Genomic DNA, 22,346 nt, shown 5'->3' with positions numbered 1-22,346 from the left:
AAAAATGCGCCCTTACCCCCCAGGCAACAAGCCTAGGAAAGGGGAAGAGAACAGGAGGTGGAGGAGGGAGCACAATTTATGGCCCCTAATGCAGCGCCCATGTGAGAAGGCACTGGGGTGTTTGGCAAACTCTCCTTTCTGATGTGAGCGCCGAGAAACAACTTCCTGTCGATAAATGCGAACAAAAGTTTGGACCCGTCTTCAAAGTGATGAGTTATGTTGGAAATATGTTTCAGAGCACTTTGAATGTTCCTGCAAACTGGAGGGAATGGATTGTTCATGGTGCTTTGGCATTCAGGGTGAGTTTATAAATAACCAGTGCGGGTCTGCTTGGATGACTAGGGCCACAAGAGAAACTAGAGTACTCCAAAACATTAGCAAACTCCAGAGGGAAAGCTGGTCAGCAGCAGCCATCTGTGATGGAGCCCAAGGTTCAGATGGACCTGCAGGCACTTGGAGAGCTGACTTCCCTGCTTGGACTCTCTTGCTCTGGAGAGACTCGACTCATACACAGCCTGGCAGGTAGGACAGGTGGGGAGGAGCATTTGCACAGGGAATCAGGATGCTGAGGCTGGGCTCTGCCCCTAGCCTTTGAGAGAGGAAAGGCAAAGCGTCCAGCCATTCATCCATAAGGTTTCCATCAACTCAGAGAAATAGAAACATATGCCGGAGTTGGACCAGACATGCTCCTTATTTTAATGAGAAATTCCGTAATTAGTGACAAGAATAAAAAAGAAGCAACTCAACATTCCATGTGGAAATGCTCTCATTCTCTTGGTCCTCTGGTTATCATCTATAGTATGGGTCACACATCAATTCCAACCCAAGTAGAGCTTTTGGGCATCCTCAGTTATTTCTATGGCTCTTTACCTGTTCAGTCAAAAGCAAAAGTGGGGGATGAAGGCTAGTGGACCCAGAAAGAGGACAGACTTTTTCACTTGAACAAATCCTTCTCTTAATATAGAAAGTGACCCACCTGCAGTTCATTTGTCAGCAGTTAAACATCATTACAACATTAACAGCCAATCTCAGCACAGAAGAGACAGGCTTTGCATGCCTATAAATCATAGTACATCAAACCCTGGTTTATGGAGTCCTGGCCAATCAGAAGTCAAGCTTCCATAACCTTTTTACAATTTTCTGCATTCTTCCAATTACATTTAAAGATTTATTTGCGTACTGTATGATATATAAAAAGCATTTTTTTTATTAAGCCCATTTGAATCTGATTCTTTATAGAAATCAGAAGAATTACTGCCCACAGGAGGAAGTCCGACAATGTGGATTTTATTCCAGGGATCTCACTGAGTGCAGCCTGGGATCCTATTTGCTAGGGGATTATAATCAGGAATAAACAGTTTAGCACATCGCCAGGCTATTCATTTATGGCTCTGTTTACCTTGGTCATGCTCAGCACATGTACATGTTTGGCCCAGTGCTAATGAGGGCCAGGTCCAGGGTTCCTTCTTCAGGGACCAGTTAACTTTGCTCAGCACTTCATGGTAACAGGGTGCAGCCCTGACCCCAGTCAACCACCTTGAAAATGTGTGCCCTTGATCACCAGAGCCCCAAGGTGAGAAAGCACTGGGGGACCAGGGCGACCCCATTATGGTGATTGTGGTGAAAGTGGCTCACAGCCCTTCCTCTATTCCTTCCCCAGGGTTTAGGGGGTGGGTCAAAGGCATTCCTGGTTCTATTAAAATAACAACTTATTTAAATTGTAACATAAATGGGAAAGTTCCGCCAAGTAAGGACTCGCCCTGAGATGGAAGTTTGAGAGAACTTCCAGATAAATACATTTCTTCTACCAGTGTTGACCTGTAAGTTATCTGAGGCTCTTAGCCTGGGACCCTGAGGAGTTAAATGATTTACCTAGTGTTATACAGCCAGAATGTGCGTCGGGGTCATCCTAACTCCAAATCCAGTTCTCTCAACTCAACAAATCCTTATGAAATATGTAAAATCAAGAGGCATTCCCAAATAGCTAAGTGATCAAAGGAGATGAACAAACAACTCTGGAAAAGAGAATCACAAATTAGAAAAAAAAAAACATAAGAATGTTCCAAATTCCTAAAAATATGAGAAATGCCTTATATTGTCCAGAACCAAGCCTCCAGTCACTTCCAAACAATGTCCCAATTCTAGCTCACATTTATATATCATTTTCCCCTCAGAATATAAGCTCCTTGAAGATGGGACTCAACTTGCTTTCTTGTGCTTGTGTCCTCTTGGCTTCTTCCAGTGCCTGGCACTTAGTAAGTGCTTAATAAATGATTAAGCACCATCCATTCAAATGGAAATCAAACCAACCCTTCACTTTCATCTCCTATCTAGAAAACTGGTAATATTGCTAAAGATGGAAATACTTAATGTTGGTTGTTTTGTCCTTGATCCTAAAAGAGAACCAAGATGACAACACTATGCTAGAGTCAAGTCACAGTGTGTTTGATTGTGTCTGATCAGACCAATACAAGCTTGGAATGTTCTACCACAGGATGAGCACAAATCATCCATGGGAATTCAGGCAATGGGAATCTAGGCACATTAATACATTGTTGGTACAGTTTGTGGATGGTGTAGCAATTCAGAAAGCAATTTGGAACTATGCTAAAAATCTAACTAAAGTACTCATACTTTGACCCAGAAATCCTACATGGCAGTGCATACTCCCTAAAAGGGTGAAGACAGAATGAAAGTTCTCATAGATATCAAAATATTCATAGCAAGATCTTTCATTATAGTGAAGAGTGGGAAATGAAGTGGGTGTCCGTCAACTGCGAAATAGCAAACAAATTGTAGCCCATTAATGTAATGGGATATTTTTATACTGTAAGAAATGAAAAATGTGAATCATTCAGAAAATCATGAGAAAACTTACAACACTAATATAATAAAGAGTGAAATATGAAGAACTAACTCGCCCTCCCCCAAAATACAACTATGACTGTAACAGTGTACACAGAACAACGCAATGAAACCAAAGCCAGAATTTAGCACAGTGCCTGAGTTACAGTAAGTGTTTAATAAATGTGAGTGAACCAAGTGTCATATAATTACAATGGTTCAGTTGGATTCTATTGAAGAGGAGAAAATTCACTCCCCTCTTTTTATTGGCATTATTGTGGAATACTGTCTATGTTGTTAGACACATTTTGCTGAACTTTTTTTCCCCTTCAATCTATGTTACAAGAGAAGATTCTCTGACTGGGGAGGAGTAAACTTGGAAATGAAGGTAATAAAAGCAAAAGGCATTAATCCAACTAAAACATGTAATGTATCTCTGGAGTTACACTCCCAACTTGCATATGTCTTAGGAGTTTAGGTTCTCAGAATACAGTTGGCTATATCTCCTCCTCAGAGTTGTAGGTCCTCCCTGAGGGGCTTCGATGCTATTCACTATGCTCTTGCCTCAAGCCTCCATTCTGATATGGATCCCTTAATAATGGTTATCTAGTTCCAGTTAATATCTCTTTTACGTTATCTAAGGGGTGGACCTCTTATCACGTGGTATAGAATTTGCCAGAGTTTTGGCTTTATTGGCAGAGATTTCAAGAACTCAGAATCACTTTCATGCCACTAGGAATCATCAGATCAAATTTTATTTTATTTTTATTTTTTGTCTGTTTCTAGATAATACTGATTTTTTTCTAAATTGCATATAAAAATAATTTTTAACATTCTTTTAAAAAAATTTTGAGTTCCAGTTTTCTCCCTCTTTCATGCCTCCATAAGATGGTAAGTAATTTGACATAGGTTATACACATACAATCATGCAAAGCATATTTTTATATTATTCATTTTGTGAAAAAAAGAGGCAAACCCCCACAAAAATAAAGAAAAATGAAAAATAGTATAGCTTGATCTGTACTTAGACTCTTTCAGTTCTTTCTCCGGAAATGGATAGAAGTTTTCGTCATGAGTCCTTGGGAATTGTCTTATATCGTTGTATTCCTGAGAATACTGAAGTCATTCACATTTGCTCACTATACAATATTGGTATTACTCTTTACGGTGTTCTCCTGGTTCTGCTTACTTCACTTTGTGTGAATATCTATACATACATACACACATAAAAACATACACACACATACACACACACGTGTGTGTGTGCATAAGCCTTTCCAGGTTTTTCTAAAAGAATCCTTCTCTTCATTTCTTTTTTAGTTTATTTTTAATTTAAGAAATAAAACAAGCATTTCCATAACATAGCACAATAAAAAAAGATGAAACTTACATGAAACTACAAATCTGCTATGGACAACTTGCTATCCCTTTCAAATATACAACAAAAATTATCATGTAAATTTCTTCTTTTCCTTCTCATCCACCATACAAGAGGTGGCTATCATTAGACACAAATAGGTATATACATAGATGTAAAATAATTCTATATATACTTTCACTTTTCAGTTCTTTCTCTGGATGCAGATAGTATCTTTCTTCATAGGTTCTTTATCATTAATTTGCATATTGATAATAGTCAAAATAATTTATTCACTCAAAGTCATTCTTAAAACAATATTTCTGTTACCATATAGAATATTCTCTTAGTTCTGCCCATTTTGCTATTCATTATTTCATGCAAGTCTTTCCATGTTTTTCTAAAATCATTGAGTTTATCATTTCTTATAACACAATAATATTCCATCACAATCATATACCACAACTTGTTCAGTCGTTCCCCAACTGATGGGCATACCTTCAATTTCTAATTCTTAGCTACCACAAAAATACTGCTATAAATATTTTTGTACAAATAGGTCCTTTCCCTTTGTTTTAATCTCTTTGGAATACAGACCTAGTAGTGGTATTGCTGGTCAACACTGCTTTGGGGGTAGTTTTAAATTGCTCTCCAGAATGGCTGGATTAGTTCACAACTCCACCAAAAATAGTACATGAATGTCCTAATTTGGCCACATCCCCTCCAACATATAACATTTTTCTTCTGTCATATTAGCCACTCTGATAGGTGTAAAGTGAGTATCATGGAATTATTTTAATTTGCCTTTGTCTAATCAATAGTGCTTTAGAGTATAAAGATTTTGTTCCAGCTCTTTACCTTTACTCTGTGTGGGTCTCTCTGCTTCACATGTATTTCTTGTAAACAACATATTGTAGGAGTCTGATTTTTAAAACATTGTGCTATCCATTTCCATTTTATGGGTGAATTCATCCAATTCACACTCACTGTGTACTTCCATATAATTTTTCCCCTGTTTCTTTCTTTCCCTCTCTTTCTCCTCTCTTCTCCTTCCTTCCTTCCTTCCTTCCTTCCTTCCTTCCTTCCTTCCTTCCTTCCTTCCTTCCTTCCTTCCTTCCTTCCTTCCTTCCTTCCTTCCTTCTCTCTCTCTGTCTCTCTGTCTCTCTCTCTCTGTCTGTCTCTCTTCCTCTCTTTCTCTCTCTCTCTCTCTTTGTGCCTTTCTGTCTCTCTCCTTTAACCCCATCCCTCCTCATCAGTTGTTTCCTTATGACTATCACCTCCCCCAATCTGTTCTCCCTTCTATTAGTTCCCCTCTTCTCTTATCCCTCCCCCTTGCTACTTGTCTATAGGACATGATAGATTTTTATACCCAACTGAGTATATATGTTATTACTTCTTTGGACCAGTTCTGATGAGAGTAAGATTCAAGTGTTGTCCACCATCTCTCCCCATTTTTCTCTCTTAATTTTGGTGTTTTTTTTTTTTAATATCATCCTGTCACAGTCAACTCACATCTGTTCCTTCTCTGTATGCTCTCTCTCTATGCCTTCTCTTTTAACTGTCCAAATAATGATAAAGTTCTTAAGAGTTACAAGTATCATCCTCCTGTGTAAGAATATAAACAATTTAACCTTATTGAATCTCTTAATGTTTTCCCTTTCCAGTTTACCTTTTTATACTTCTCTTAAGTCTTCTTTTTGAAAATCAAATTTTTTGGTTCAGCTGTGGTCTTTCATCAGTAAGTCTTGAAAGTCCTCTATTTCTTTAAATTTCCATTTCTTCTCAGAAGGATTATATTCAGTTTCATTAGTTAAGTGATTCTTAGTTGTAATTCTAGCTCCTTTGCCCTTCAAACTATCCTATTCCAAGCCCTCTGATCCTTCAGTGTAGAAGTTGTTAAATCTTGTATTATCCTGAGTGTGGCTCCATGATGTTGAATTATTTCTTTCTGGCTGCTTGGAACATTTTCTTCTTGGCTTGTGGGCTCTGGAATTTGGATATAAAATTCTTGGGAATTTTCATTTTGAGATGTCTTTCAGGAGGTGATCTGTGGATGCTTTCCATTTCAATTTTTGACTCTGGTTCTAGGATATCAGGGTAATTTCCCTTGATAATTTTTTGAAATCTGATGTCTAAGGCAAGGCTTTTTTTTTTTTTTTATCATTGCTTTAAGATAGTTCAATAATTGTTAAATTTTCTCTCCTCAATCTATTTTTAGATCAGTTGTTTTTGCAATGATATATTTCACATTTTCTTCTATTTTTTCATTCTTTTGATTTTGTTTCTTGATGTCTCAGAGATTCATTCAATTAAAGATTTTCCCCTCTTCATTTAAAAAAATATTGCTGCATCTCTTATCTTTATCAGTATCATTATAGGAAGTCTCTGACTTCCTTCAAAACATAGCTAACATAGGTTCTTCTGCAAGAGGTCTTTTTTACCCAAATGCTTCTCATTGTTAGTGACTTTCCTCAGGGATTGTCTTCCATCTACACTGTCTAAATCTTGTAAATACCTAGTTAAGTGCATGTTGTCTCCTTCTTTAGATTGTGAGTTCTTTGAGGTCTGTGTCCATGTTTTTTTGCCTTTTTTATATCTCTAGCACTTAGCATAATACCTTGTACATAGTAAGGGCTTAATACATGCTTGCTGGTTGACTAATTAGCACCCCACTTCTCAATGTGACCAATTAACATCTATTAATTTTTGTAATGCTATATTTACATATACACACATATATGTGTATGTATACATAAGTATGTAGTATGTGTGAGTGTGTGTGTGTGTATGTGTGTGTATCCCCAAAGTGTAAAAATATCTTTACCATCCTGGGATATACTCTTTTCTCTTATCCTTGGTCCCTGGGGAGAATGGGTGTGGGCTCAAACCTCTATTTGATCAATTACTGTACATCCAGTTCTAGCCTATTTGTTATTTAGTCATTTTCCATCATTTCTGCCTCTTTGTGACCCCACTTGGAGTTTGTTTGGCAAAGATACTGGAGTAGTTTGTCATTTACTTTTCCAGATAATTTTACAGGAAATTGAGGAAACTGAAGCAAGCAGAGTTAAGTGACTTGTACAGGGTCACACAACTAGTAAATATCTGAGACTAGATTTAAACTCAAGATGATGAGTCCTCCTGATTTCGGGCCTGATACTCTATCCACTGCACCATCTAGCTATAGTTCATTAGCCAATTAAAGTATTTTCTTCGACCATACAGTAAATAAATAGGGAATAGACATAGCCTATCTGAGTATACTCTGAAGTGGAGGGTTCTCCATTCCATATTCTTCAAAGCAGTCTACCCAAGGATCCAGGTTGATTAGCAGAAGGCAGAGCACAATACGCAAACTTGAAAGATTGGGTTCTTATCATCCAGTCTTCCATTACATAAAAGTAAACACTACACATACCTGATCAGGGGCTCTTTTCCCCAGGATAAGAACTCACCCAGACTGAATACTATTTGCACTGTAACAGAAGCAGGTCTCCTAATTGGGTGAGGTCCTGACCAAGATTGAAAAGCATGTTCATTAAGGACTAGAAGAATTTCCTCCATCAGTTGTGTGCTTCATGGATTGACTTTTTACAGGGACTGGGTGTTAAAAATGGAAATAAAGGAGAAAAGTCTGAATCCAAAATTAATAATTGGCTATTCATATATTAATGAATTAATTTCTTTCACAGTTAAGTGGTTCCTCGGTGGATAGACGGCTGGATCTGGAGAGGGAAAATCCTGAGTTCAAATCTGACCTCAGACACTTACAAGTTGTATGACCCTGAGTAGGTGACAAGCTCTGTCTGCCTCAGTTTACTGAGGCAGTTTCTATAACAGGGGGTAAGGATAGCATCTATCTCCCAGTTTATATTTATAAAGAATCTTGCAAACATCAAAGTGCTGCATAAAGTTAGCTATTTTTATTTCTTTCACATCATCCTCACATGCCTTGGATTGAATATCATTGACTTTCTTGGTTATCTTTCTTTGGATAGGTTAAAAACATCCTTCCAAAAACATGCCCCCAGCCCCCCAAAGTAGACAAGTGTCTGCTAGTCTTTGTACAGCAAAGGACAGATTTGAGTGGCACTATCTTTCCTCTCCTCTGTTGGCCTAGGTCATCTTAAGCAAATATTTAAACCTCTCAGAATCACTACAGAATTGGAGAGTTGGAACCCTAGCAATCACCTCATCTGACCCATTCACAAAAGGTATAACAACCTATTATAACATCCAAGTTGTACTTGAAAACTTCTGTGTGGCATTAGTTCACTCCTCTGGGCATGACTTTTTCATCTGTAGAAGTAGATAACGTGGCTCTTGAGATCCCTTCTGGCTCTAGAACTATTGTGCGAGCTCACAGGAAGCTTGATTTATAAAAGACTTTTGTGACCATGAAGTCCAACTTCCTCATTTTGCAGATGGGGAAACTAAGGCACAAGGAGGTTAAAGGACTTGTGTAGGATCACATGACTAGTTTGTGTGGAATGACTTGAACCCAGGTCTTCCTGACTCCCAGTCTTAGTGCACTGTCACCACCATCATATTTTAGGCTCCATGCCTGTTTGTGACTGAAGCTTAGGAAATTACCAGCATCTACCATATTTTTTTTTTTTTTGTGGAAGGAGGCAATAGTATCACACTAGCCATTTTCTCATTCCCTCCTGCTCCATTTTGATCTTCCTGTTTGAGAAGATGACTCTCATGTGTGCACTGTAATTCACTCTGGAGTGATTTACTTTCAAACTCATCAGCCACTTTACATTTTCTGTTAATAATCAAGATACCAAATCTGTAAGAAATCTCTCCTCCTTTCCAAAGCAGTCATTCAGAACATATTCTCCATGGGTCAGTTAGGAACTGAGACTTGAAGATGCAAGATGAAGGCCTTTTCAGCTTCTTTTCCTGCTTGGAAGGATCTGTGTGGACAGCTTATACTATCTCTCAGTGATTTGTAGAGGAAGCTATGCCCAGGAAAGGGATGGATTTCTTGTGCTGTTGCAGTGCTGAGAGCTCACAGCAACCAGCCAAGGGAAGGTCTCTCTGCAGATAGATCTTTCTGTTGCAAAATATGGGATCAAAAAGGCCAAAATCTGCTGGGAAGCAGCCAGCGAGGGGGCAACGGGCCATGCCAGGCCATTCCTGACCCTGCAGGACCACTTTTCTTCCTTCTTCCTGCTGGGATGACTGCATTTCCCTGAATGGCAACAATCCTTTGCATGTCTCCCAGAACATGTCTTGGAGGTGGGGAAGCCCCAAGCCCAGAATCAGTGGAGGACTCCAAGGCTGTGATGTTGATTATTCTGCTTATTTTGGAAGTGCCAGGCAGGTGTTCTATCACTGAGTAAACTAGCCAGTAAATGAGTCCGGCAGACCCTGAGGAGAATGGACCTCTCTCTGGTGGGCCAATGTAGTTTGGAGATGAGAGCCTGGTCTCAGGTCCTCAGGGAGTGCTATGTACTAACTTGGGGAATCAAGACCTTGGCTTTCTGGCAAGGGTCAGATTCTAGCTTCAGAATGAAATTCAGAAGTGATAAAATTGGCCACGCGGAAGAAGGGAGCCTCCAAACAATACAACACTCCATTCCCCAGTTTCTATTCTCATGCAGAGCCCTTCTCCCTGAACTCCTTGTCTCTGCTGTGCCTCAAACTGCCCTTCACTAAGCTCTCATCTCTGTTTGATGCTCACATCTTCTCACGATGCTCAGCTAAGTGAGTTTTAAGATGCTTGGACTTGAGCCTCATTGACGTATCCAAAAGAATACCAGACCTACAACCTTGCTTCAAAATCAGGGAAGTTAACTGTTCCTTAACGGGACAGTAAGGCTCCAATTTCTAGTTCCACATTCCAGATCAGATATTCTAGGTGGTTATGGTACATTAGCTGATGGGGTTATGGTGATGTGTGGAGTGTTCTCTTCTTTTTTCCACTTGCCATGACAGACCAAGTGCTGAAGCTTGGCTGCTACACTCCCTGAAGGCCTTAGGGTTAAGCCTAGGGTGTCTTTCCTATTGTAGAGCTTATGAGCACCTACTGATATACTTCTATGCACGGTTATCAGAGATATCACTTAGTCAGCAAGAATCAGTTAGATTTTAAAGGGGGTATTTACTACAGTAGAATAATTAGTACAAAATATTCCTCCTACTTGCAAGTGGACACATATTCTCTCACTAGGGCATAGAAAGTCCAGGATAAAATGAACTCAAGCTTAGACAATACATGTAGCAAAGGGGGTAATTCATAACTCCTGGAAGTCATTTTGCTGGAGTTCTCAAGATGTTCCCCTCAGGTAGAGTGTATTTTTTGTCCTGGACTTTTTATAGAATATTGAGTCTATGTCCTGTCTGACCTTGGTTCTTGATACAAACCCTAATCGGCTACTCCAAGGATACAGCTAGGACAGCAACACGGAGACTCCTGGAAGTCCAAAGCCCTCTGGACCCTTTGAAATTCATAAGGTTCTCTTCAAAACAATCAGAAGGGGATGAGTTGGAGATAGTCTCCTCCAGCTGAATTCCAAGTGGTTTCTTCTCAGCATCTAGGCTCGAGCATTGTCTCCTCAGTACTTTGTACCCTACTCTTAAATATGTTCTTGAATCACAGGAATAACTGGGACCTTTGAGGGAAAGTCTGAGTGAGTTGGGTAACTGCCAAATGTAATCCCTGCTGACTCTGAAGGGAAGAAGTAAGATTGATCTCAAAGAGCCCAGATTCTAAACATCAGCCTTTAAGATGACAGGCATTTCCCTGAAATAGATCCCCAAAGGAAAAACCAGAATCAAATACCATGTTGCCAATACAAAGTCTCATTCTGGCCATGGTAGCCCTTTCCAGTCTGACTCCAGTCAATGCATCCATGTGGATCACATATGTCTCCTCTCCATGCCTCCTCTTCATTCCAGTTCGACTAGCCTATTTGCTGTTCCCTGGACTCAACATTCCATCTCTGGCCACCATGTTTTTGTACACTTTGTCATCTGAGCTTGGAATTCTCTCTTCCTTCAATTCTGCCTCTTGGAAGCTCTGGCTCACTTTGAAGTTGAGCCCAAGTACCACCCTTCAAGTAAACTAGCTAGATTTCCCCTGAGTTATTGCCCACTGTATTTGAGATTGTGTAGCTCCTGAATTGATTTACTTGAACAGACATCATATCCCCACCACAAAATGTAAGCTCCCTAAGAAAAGAGACTGGTTTGTTTGGTTTTTATTTTCACTTTGCATCCCCTGTACCCAGCACTCTGCCTGCCCTTGGTATTCGGTACTTAAGGAAGGCTTATTGAATTAAATGGGATTTTAAGCTCGCAAGTGTCTCCCTTTGCTGCTCTTCAAAACATTTAGCTGGTTTCTGGCTTCAGATGTTCAGATGTTTGTTGCTTAGCAAAAAAAGACTATTGGTAAAAGAGATAAAAAACCTTTAGAACTTTAATCATCTAAAATGTATGGCTTACCAGCCAACAAGATCTGTTATCCAAGTACGTTCTTTGCTTAGACATTGATAATCATTTAATTTGGTATTTGTGCCAAGCAATCCAAGGAATTCATTTTCTTTTTTTTTAATTTTTTCTTTTCTTTTTATTATTATTATTTTTTAATGTTTAACAATCACTGCCATACAATTGAGATTTTATCCCCCCCCACCTACCCCCCACTACCCCCCTCCCTCCCCATGACTGCATACAATTCTGTATAGATTCTACATATACTTTCCTATTGAGTATATTTTCACTATAGTCATGCTATGTAGTCAGACTAAAATAAATGGAAGAAATCATATAACAAATGAAAACATGATACACAAACACATACACATACACAAACATGATCTGCTACATTTTGTGAATGACTTCCATATTTCTTTCTCTGCGTGTGGAAGGCATTTTGCCTTGAGAACCACCTTTGGGATTTTTTTTTTATAAGAAGTTTTTGCATTATTACAAAATTCCAAGTCTACCAGAAAAAACTCTCGCACACTGTGGTCGTTGCTGTGCATAAAGTTCTCCTGGTTCTGCTCCTTTCACTCAGCATCAGGTCGTATAAGTCCTTCCAGGCCTCTCTGAAGTCTTCTTGTTCATCATTTCTTATGGCACAATAGTACTCCATTACATTCATATACCATAATTTATTCAGCCATTCCCCAATTGATGGACATCCCCTTGACTTCCAGTTTTTGGCAACTACATAGAGTGCTGCTATAAATATTTTTGTACATGTGGGACCCTTTCCCATTTTTATGATCTCTTGGGGATATAGTCCTAGTAGCGATATTGCTGGGTCAAAGGGAGGAATTCATTTTCTAGGTGAGGAAACTAAAGTTTAATTTGGAGAGCTTAAGTAACTATAGAGACATTCAGTGCACATTGATGGGATTCATGCCAATATAATAAGAAGAAGGAAACTTTCTTAATAAATATTTTGCACTATTCTTATTAAATTATATTTTTATAGAACTAACCCATTCAAATTATTATTTGGATGAACAAAAAACCTAGAATCTAAAGAGGAATAATTAAAAAAGGTATTACACATCTTCTAATTATACAATAAAGCAATAACCATCATAAAGAATTACTTCTAGTTACAAATCAGAATAGTAAATGTGTAGAAGAAATTAGATGAGCAAGAACCAGATGCAATCAAGACCAGTCATACCGTAGTTTATAAACCCAAGAACAAAAATTACTTGGGGAAGGACTCCTGTTTGATCAGAGCTGCTGGGAAAAGTGGAAAGAAATTTGTCAGAAATTAGCTTTAGATTAATAATGTATTCTTTGTGCTATGTGCTGTGTACCATGGGCCAGGTGACTCCATAATGCATATGTCATCTGAGGATCAAAGGTCACATCTGAAACATCAGGGGCAAGTACAAACAGATAGCAGTAGCTCAGGAGAAAATTCATTGGATAAACAGCAGCAGAGGTAATGATACAAGGTAAAATAGACATGTTACATAAAATTTAAAAACTTATGTGAGAACCAGATAAATGCAGAGGAGACACCATCAAGTAGGGGGGAAATGTATCACATATTCTTGATAAAAATCCAATTTCATATTTAGGGATATATCAATACAGGTACATCTGCACATATAAATATATACATATATTGTATGCATGAATATGTATACACACACACACACACATACACACACACCTATATAAATGCAGGTGTCCTAAAAGTCTTAGAGTAGTTTTTAACTATTAAAGCCTAAAACTGCATTAAGAATTTTGGAACATGCTATATAGAAGACCAAGAGTCATTCCGCAATACGTAGGGTCAATGGGTCTTTCAAAAGAAGAATTTTAACACCCATAAAAAATATTCTCCTGGTTCTTCTTCTGGTGTGATTGAGGCTGAGTCCATAAAGAGTCTATATTGAATCCATGTCTGTTACTGTCACATGATCTAGGATTCCAGTCATGCTGCTAACTTCCCTCCTGGCTCAGCTGCTGGTCTCCTTCCCCTCCATAGAAGCTGCTTTGCCTGCCATGGATCCCTCCCCCCTACTCTCCTCCCCATCTTCTTTTTCATCCCCTCTTTATTCTTTGTCTTCCTCCAGGAGAAGAGAAGCTCTTTGAAAGTAAGGCCATCACTTTTTAAAATTATTTTTGTATCATCAATTTTAATACAATGATTAACACTATTGAATAATATTAAGAAAAAAATAATAAAACTTCTCTTTTATGTTTTTTGTTTCTTCTATTTTTCTCTTTATCTCCAAGTCACTAATGATAAGATAAGTGCAAATTAAAATGAATTTTAGGTTTCATCTCATCCCAGTATGGTGGCAATGATGATAGAAAATCACAGGAATCCATGTTTGGAAGAGCTTGAGAAGGACAAGTACAGCTCTGCATTGTCATAGCTCTGAATTAGTCTAAGCAAGCTGGGTAAAAGTTTGGGATGATGCCAGAAAGATGATTAAAGAATACACCTCATGGAGGCTAAAGACAGAAGCGAAATTCCAACACACACACTAAAGTAATGGTAGTAATATTTTTTCGTGTGTTTGTGTGTATGTAGAGGGTAGTGACTGGGAAACTACTAAACACACTGTGGTAGCAGAATATTGTGAAATATTTTGGTGCAGTAAGAAATAGTGAATGAGAAGAAGATCTGAATGAACCGAGGCAGCGAAAAGGTAGCAGAACCAGGACAACAGTTATTACAGTAACTCCAAGAATCAAGAGGAAAAATGAGGACTCCTGCTTCCCTGCTGTGCAGGACATCTGGGCAAGGCACCATGGGAGAAGCAAGTGCATTGCACGTGTCCTCAGATGCAGTCACTCTTTTGGGGGTTTGATGGTTTTCCTTTGTTACGAGGGAGAGTTTGGTTCTGGTGTGGGTGTTGGGTGTTGGGCAGGGAAGGAGGGAGAGGAACATCCAAAAATGACAGATGTAAAAACAAAAGACATCCATCTATATTTTCAAAAACATGAGCGAAACCTTCCTGCTCTTGAAAACCCCAAGTAACAAATTGAACTCATTTCCCCAGATGCTTGCTGCTTAAGAATAGACTTACAGAAATTCAAACTCCCCCCCTCCTTATTCAGTCAGTGAATTTTTTTATTAAGTACCCACCATGTGCCAAGTTCCTTTCTAGGCATTGGGCTACAGAAACAAAAATGAAACAGTCTGCCTTCATGTAAGTTTTAATAAAAGACAAACCCCAGAGGTAAAGTCACCTAATAAAAATCCATTTAACTTACAATGAAAAAGACTGATGTTTCACACTGGATTTGTATTATCGTAATCAAAACGTTTCACTTCAGCCTGGGTTCCATGGGCGATTTGAGGAGGGATGAAAAGACTTGGAGCAGCCTAACATGATTCTTAGTATGCACAAATAATAGGCACTCAATAAATGTTTGCTGAAGAAATGAATGGATGTCTTTATGAAAAGCAATATGGGAAATCAATCAGTCCATCTTGTGCCTTTCCTTCCCCCCATGTCATGTCCTGGTCAGGGGAATCTTGCCTGTCCCTGGTCTTATCTCTGTTAAGGACAGTGCAGAAGAAAGCAAGATGTTGGATGGGAGGATATATGGGATGAAAAGAGAGAAGAGGAGGAGGGAGAGAAGGAGGAAACATTAGAAAGTGCATTTTAGTCTGTAAATCATCATGTCAACATAAAGGATGCTGGTTAGTCAGCAACAGGGGTCCTGGAAGTGGTGCTTTCTAGCAACATAATTCACATTTCTCCAACATTTTAAGATCTATCTAGAACTTCATTCATCATCTTTCCTCTGAAGGTGAAGAAGGTGTTGTTGGTAGCATTGTGTCTAATTCATGCCCAGAGAGACAAAGAGACTTGTCCCTGACTTACGACTAAAAGTTACTTCACAGGGCATCAAGATCAACAGTCAAGGAAACTGAAGCCCACAGAGGTCACACAGGTATTAGGAGACACAAGCAGGTTTGGGACCTGGATTGCCTGACTCAATGTCCAGCATGCCTTCCATGGTGCCCCACTGTTTCTAATTTCAGGGAGGCCGTCTTCATGAGATATATTCATCAGATTATCTCCATTGAATTTATCTTTCCGTCCCTAGTCCCCCTATGGTCTTTGTTCCTTTCTGTATCCTCAGATCAGAAATTCAAGTATCAGAAGCAACCACTTCGAAACAGCTGGTCCTGATCCATGTATGTGTGTGTGGAAGATGGAGAGGCTCTCGAGAAATAAAGCTGGATGTAGACAAAAGCTGAGCTGAACTTCTAATTAGACCCTTTGGGAACTCTGTTAGCAAAGAAAAGGATCCAAGTGGGCAGTCCCTGGCTGGACATGTCTACTTTTGCAAATGTCTATTAGTGAAATGAATGGTGTCCTTTTGTGACCTGGGCTGAAATGTTAATGCCTCAGTAAGATTCTTCCTGGGACTACTTGAGCCCAGATATGAGAAGATGTTTCACTCATAGACATGTTCCTACAAGCCTGTATATAAAATGAACTGCAGAAATTCCCAGCATCTGCGTAGGATCCTATGAGTCTCTGTAGGCTGACAGGGTCTTTCCGATTTCAGGGACCTTTTTCTTTCTGGACTCCTCATAGGAAGACAGTGAATTTTTACTCCAAGCTTTTTTGCCTCTTAAAGATACAGAAACAGCAGCTCTGGTTTCTGTGGGAGTGGCTATTACAGTTGGTAACATATCTATGGGAATCATTATTAATTTTGCTGCTGTTATGGAAATAAGAGATCATAAATGTCGAACTTACAGGGACCTTGAAGGCTCTCTGATACAAACTCCTTATTTTACAGATGAGAAAACTGAGGCCCAGGAAGTTTCAGTGACTTGCCCAAGTCACACAGGCAATAAGCATCAGCATTGAGATTTGCTCAGATGTTCATCTGACTCCAAACTCAGTGCTCTTTATACCATACTGCTTTTAAGAGCTAAAGGGCACGTGCGGGCAAGAGGTTCAGAGGAGAGAATTTCATGAAATTCCTGAAATTAGGAAAAGTTTGAGGAAGCTGGTGACATGAATGAATAAATGAAGTGATGAATGCAAGGTATATTTGAAGCACTTCCTCGTCAAGCCCTTGTATAATGAAGGACTTGGACTGTCCCCAGTCAGAACCCTGTCTGTGGCTCTGGGTACAGGGCTGGGGATACAAATACAAAATCCAAGACAGTCCCTGCCATCAAAGACCTTACATTTTGGTTTGGGAGGCTGCCAACATAGGGCACTGCCAGCCAGGGAGGGGTTGGGTGTCATAGCCTATGCCATTGGTTCCTAGTGGAAGTGGTCCCCCTTCCCCTCCACAAGTGGTGCTGATACCAGGCCCACACTCTGAGCAAGTCTATGGTTCAATTGCATGTTTCTCAATCTCAAACAGATCTGTGACCGCTTGGATTTGGAAATTTACTCCAGTGATGCAGGTAGCAGCCCATCCGTGTCTGCTGATTCTTTGAGAATCTCATTCATGTCTTCCTACCTACTATTGATTTGGTTTTGGTTTTGTAGATAGTTAGGGCAAACCTTCTTCATTGTTTCTGTGTGTTTTCTCCAAGACCCTGAAATCTTCTGACGTTAGAACAGTGACATCCACAAATAAAAGCACTTGGGGAAACTTGCCTTAAATAAAGGATACTTTCCTGAGGTCTCTGCCCTGGGTCTCCCATAAGCCAGTGAGACACATCTGAAAGAAATGGATATTTCCCTGTTTTTTGCTTTACTTGATGGAGAGTCAAAGTCTTGTCCAAAAGGTGACCTCTGTTCTTATATCTTAAGGAATCATATATAATTCTGATGTTGGCATGGGAGGTACCACAAAGGAAAAGCTTTTTAAAAAGTGTTCTGTTGAACCAAATCAAATGCTTTTTAAATGATAAACACGTCACCAACTATGGACTATCACTTTGAAAGCCTAACTATTCCCTAAATACATAACATGTGGTTGTTATATGAATCCTAACTACAAAATATTTTTAAATATATCAATTTTTATCTTTTGATATTTTTTTTACATTCCCAGAATTTCCAATATTTCTCCTTCCTCTTTTCCAGAAAGCCATCCCATAAAGCCAGCAATGTTGTTAAATAAAGAAGGAAAAAAAAGGAAAATTCAGCAAAGCCAGTAAGTACATTGGAAAAGTATAAAATTATGTGTGATGTGCCACCCCCAAAGACTACCTACCTCTGCTAAAAGGGGAAGGGGGATGTCTTCTCCTGTGTCTCCTTTGGGCCCATGCCTTCTCTTTGCAGAGTTGACTTATGATTTGGGGGTAAGTGGCTATTCTTTCCATTTACATTGCTGTAGTCATGGTGTGCTTTGTTTCCTTGGCGCGTGCTATTTTGATTTGAATCAGTTTGTGTAGACCTGCCCATGATTCTCTGTATTTATTTCTTACAGCACAGTAATTTTCCACTGCATTTATGTGCCACAATTTACTTAGCCCTTCCCCAGTAGATAACTCTCTGCTTTGTTTCCAATTCTTTGCTACCAGAAAAATACTGCTATAAATATGTTATTGTATATAGAGATTCTATTTTAAACAATAGCCTCCTTAGAGTATAAACTTTGTAGTAGAATCTCAAGGTCCATCCTGGACATTTTAGTTACTTTATCTGAATAATTCCAAATCACTTTCCAAAATGGTTGTACTGATTCACATCTTCCCCAATAATGTTCTAGTTTTCCTATTTGCCAACAGCCCTTCCAGTATTGACTATTGCCTTCTTTTTTTAAAATCACCTTTGCCAGTTTGGAGGATATAAGATAAAACCTTGGGATTTCTTTACTTTTCATTTATCTTATTATTAATGATTTGGAGCATTCTTTCTTGGGGTTGTCAATAGTTTGCCTATGTTCTTTGGAGAACTGTTTGTTCATAACCTTTGACCACTTTTCTACGAAGGAAGGGTTTTCTCTTATGTATAGATGGGTGTATGGATGGATAGATAGAAAAAGAGAAAGATAAGTAGTTTGATAGGAAGAGTAAATAGAAAAAGAAAGAATGAAATAGAAAGAATGAAAGAGAAACTTTCTATTTAGAAAGTTAAAGAAATATAATATAATAACATCTTATGTGCAATAGAAATATAAATAATAATAGAAATATAAGATGGTAATATCATTGATTAGAAAGATAATTCATATACATAGATGAATAGGCAGATGAACAGGAAGTCAGACAGACAAACACATGAAAAATAGATGAGAGAGATGGAGATATAGTCATAGATATTTACATCTATACAGCTATATGACTCATACAAAAATCTGTGTGTGCGTTGATTATATAGTTTGAATATTAGAAATTAGACACAAAGATTATTTTCCATTCTTATCCCAGATAGCAATAATTTTGTTTTTTGAAAATCTTCTTTAGTTTCATATAATCAAAGTTATATTTTTGATTTTTTATAATTTCCTCTACCACCTTTTTGGGTAAGAAGAATGCTCCTCAAAAAGCTGGGAAAGGTACGTAATCTGCTTCTCTTTTAAATTTTTAATAATATGATTTTAATATTAAGGTATGGGTTTTGAATTTATTGTGCAATGTGGTGAAATATATTGGTCTAAAAATAATTTCTGTCTGTCTGCTTTCCAGTTTTCCCAGCAGTTTTTCCTGATAGGGCATTTGTCATATGTAGTTCATGTTTTCCAGGTTATCAAACATCAGAGTTGTCAAGGATCCATTGTTTCTGACTCCTTCTTATTTAGCCTGTTACACTGATCTACTTCTATGTTTTTTAAAACAAATACCAAATGGTTTTGATGACTGATATATAATATAGTTTGAGATCGGGAAGTACTTCACCTCCATTTATCTATCTAACATGCCTTCATATTCTAGATCATTTGTTTTTCCAAATGATTTTTTAACTTATTTTTATCAAGTCCAGTAAGTTATCCTTCTGAGAATTTAGATGGTATGGCATTAAAATGGTAAATTAACTTTTGTACTACTATCATTTTTGTTATATTGGCATGATCCACTCGTGAGCATTGACTATATCTCTAGTGGTATCAGTTCTTTATTTAAGGAATAATTTGTAACTTAATCCATAAAAATATTTGTGTGCTTTGATAGATTGATCCATAAATATTTTATGCATTCATAATTATTCAAAATGGTATTTCCCTTTCTATAACTGCTTCTTGAATTTTGTTTTTATTACATAGAAATGTAGTTGGTATTTGATGATTTACTTTGTATCTGTCACTTTGCTGAAACTCTCAATTGTCTCAATTAGCATCGTTGCTAATTAGGTAGGATTTTCTAACTATTGTGTTATTAGCAAATAGGGATAATTTCATCTCCTTTTTATCTATCTTTAGACCTTGCATTTCTTTTTTTGGTTTTATTTTGATTGCTAACATTTTTTTCCCTTTGGAAGTTTGAATTTCAATTTTTTTTTATTATTTTATTTGCTTTCAGTGTTCTACAATCACTTCCATATATTTAAGATTTTTTCCCTCCCTTCTCCCCTTCCCCACTACCTCCCCACTCCCTCCTTGAGATGGCATGCAGTTTCATGTAGGTTCTACATTTACATTCCTATTAAATATATTTTCACTTTAATCATGGTGCATAGAAGAATTAAAATGAATGGGAGAAATCATAAAACAAAGCAGAACATAATAGAAAAGAAAATGATCTGCTTCATTCTGTGATCAAATTCCACAGTTCTTTCCCTGGATGTGGAAGGTATTTTGCCTTAAGAGACCATTGGGAATTATTTAAGTCCTTGCATTGCAATGAAGTACTAAGTCTACCAGAGAAATTTTTTGCGCACTGTGGTTGTTGCTGTGTACAAAGTTCTCCTGGTACTAGTCCTTTCACTCAACATTAGTTCATATAAATCTTTCCAGGCCTTTCTGAATTTTTCTTGTTCATCATTTCTTATAGTACAATAGTATTTCTTTACATTCATATACCACAATTTATTCAGCCATTCCCCAATTGATGGGTATCCCTTTGATTTCCAGTTTTTGGCCACGAAAAAGAGAGCGATTGCTAACATTTCTAGGACCATATTAAGTAATAGTGGTGGCAGTGGATGTTCTTACCTTATTCCAGTATTTATTGGAATATATGCCTATTACACATGAGGTTTCCTTTTGATTTTATATAGATCTTTTATGATATTTAAATATGTCCCTCTATTCCTATGTTTTGTGCTGTTTAAATACTTCATACAAATTTTCTTTAAGCATAAATAGCTGCTGTATTTTATTAAAGGTTTTTGTTTTCTCCTTTATATGGAGAAAATCATGTGATTTGAATATTTTTATCTCTGACGTAATTAATTATGTAATTTTGTTGGCTATTTTCATAATGTTAAGCCATTCCTGCTTCCATAGTATATATCCAATTTGAACTCATGATGAAGGATTTCTTGGATGAATTGTTATTGTCTGTTTGACAGGATTTTTTTTTTTTAAATTGATGCTCATTAATGGCACTGATTTTGCCTTACCCTTCCCTGGTTTAGGTATTGGTGCTATGTTTGACTTAGAAAAGGATTCTGGTAGAGTACAATTTTATCAGTTCTTGAAAATAATTTGTGCAGTATTGGTCCTAATTTGTATTAAAGGTTTGATAGAATTGTCCTGCAAATCCATCAAGTGTAGGGGTTCCCTTTTTTTCTCTGGTGGTTCCCTTATACCTTGGGTTACTAATGATCTCTATTTGGTCTTCTGTTAGGAAATTTTATATTCCAAAGGTATCCTTGACCTCTTTTGTGTTGTCACTTTTGTCAGTATATAACTGTTCATAGTAGGTTCCGATCATTCTTTTTATTTTTTTCTGATTTTGTTGACATTTTCATTGATTGATATGTTGTTGATTTTCCTGCTTCCTCCTCCTGTTTCTTCCTCTTCTTCTTAAACAAGTTGGTTAAAGGCTCAAGGTTTGTGAAGGTGCTTATTCCATTTTTCAAAGAAGCTGCTTTGATTAGAATTAAGCATTTCCATACCTCCTGGGTTTTCACCCTACCTATTGCTTTTCTAATTTTCAATTTCCTTTTGTGTGTGCTTATTTTGGGTTGTTTTATTTGTTGGATTTATAATTTTAAAAATCCATATTCAGTTCCATAATCTTTTTTTCTGTTTTGTCCATGTCTATTTTTAGGGATTAAATTCTCCCCTGATTGCTGCTTTAGTTGCATCCCAGACATTTGGGTAAGTGGTGTCATCATTATTATTTTCTCTCATATAAAGATGAATTGTTTCTATGATTCATTCTCTGATCCCCTCATAATTTAGAATTTCATTGTTAAATCTTCTTTAGAGTCTGTGACTTTTGTTTGTGTTGCCTGAACTGAATTCTGATTTTGATGTGTCATAGTCTGCAAATGATGTAATTACTCTGCCTGTCTTTTTGCATTTAGCTTCAATATCTCTGTGCCCCAATACATGGTCATTTTTGTAAAGTTTTATGTAGTTTTGAGAATGCCTATTCTCATCTAATGATGTCCTTCTTGGTAACGATGTCCTTGATGTGGGTGTAGATTATGTTCATAGAAAGTTGATATAGATGGGAACTGGAACATTCTAAGAGCTTAATAAATGTTTTATGAACAAACAAATGAAAGTGGGCATAAGGTTTAGTAATTAATAATCTTTTCATGGTCACTTTTTCTTGGGAAAGTGATCTGAGATGCTTGCCATACTATTGGCATCTTTCTTTCTT

General features: G+C 37.7%; 1 long non-coding RNA gene across 1 annotated transcript; it reads left to right on the top strand.

Moving 5' to 3' along the window:
• Positions 1 to 356: 356 nt before the first annotated feature.
• On the top strand, positions 357 to 22,052 carry LOC140525362 (uncharacterized). Its single transcript, XR_011974017.1, has 3 exons — positions 357 to 522; positions 17,713 to 17,782; positions 21,786 to 22,052. It is a non-coding gene; the product is annotated as an uncharacterized lncRNA (long non-coding RNA).
• The last annotated feature ends 294 nt before the right edge of the window (positions 22,053 to 22,346 follow it).

Source organism: Notamacropus eugenii, chromosome 2 (genome assembly GCF_028372415.1).
Source record: "Notamacropus eugenii isolate mMacEug1 chromosome 2, mMacEug1.pri_v2, whole genome shotgun sequence".
NCBI classification, from domain to species: domain Eukaryota; kingdom Metazoa; phylum Chordata; class Mammalia; order Diprotodontia; family Macropodidae; genus Notamacropus; species Notamacropus eugenii.
Note: the sequence above shows the minus strand (reverse complement) of the source record. Positions and strands in the feature narration are given on the sequence as shown.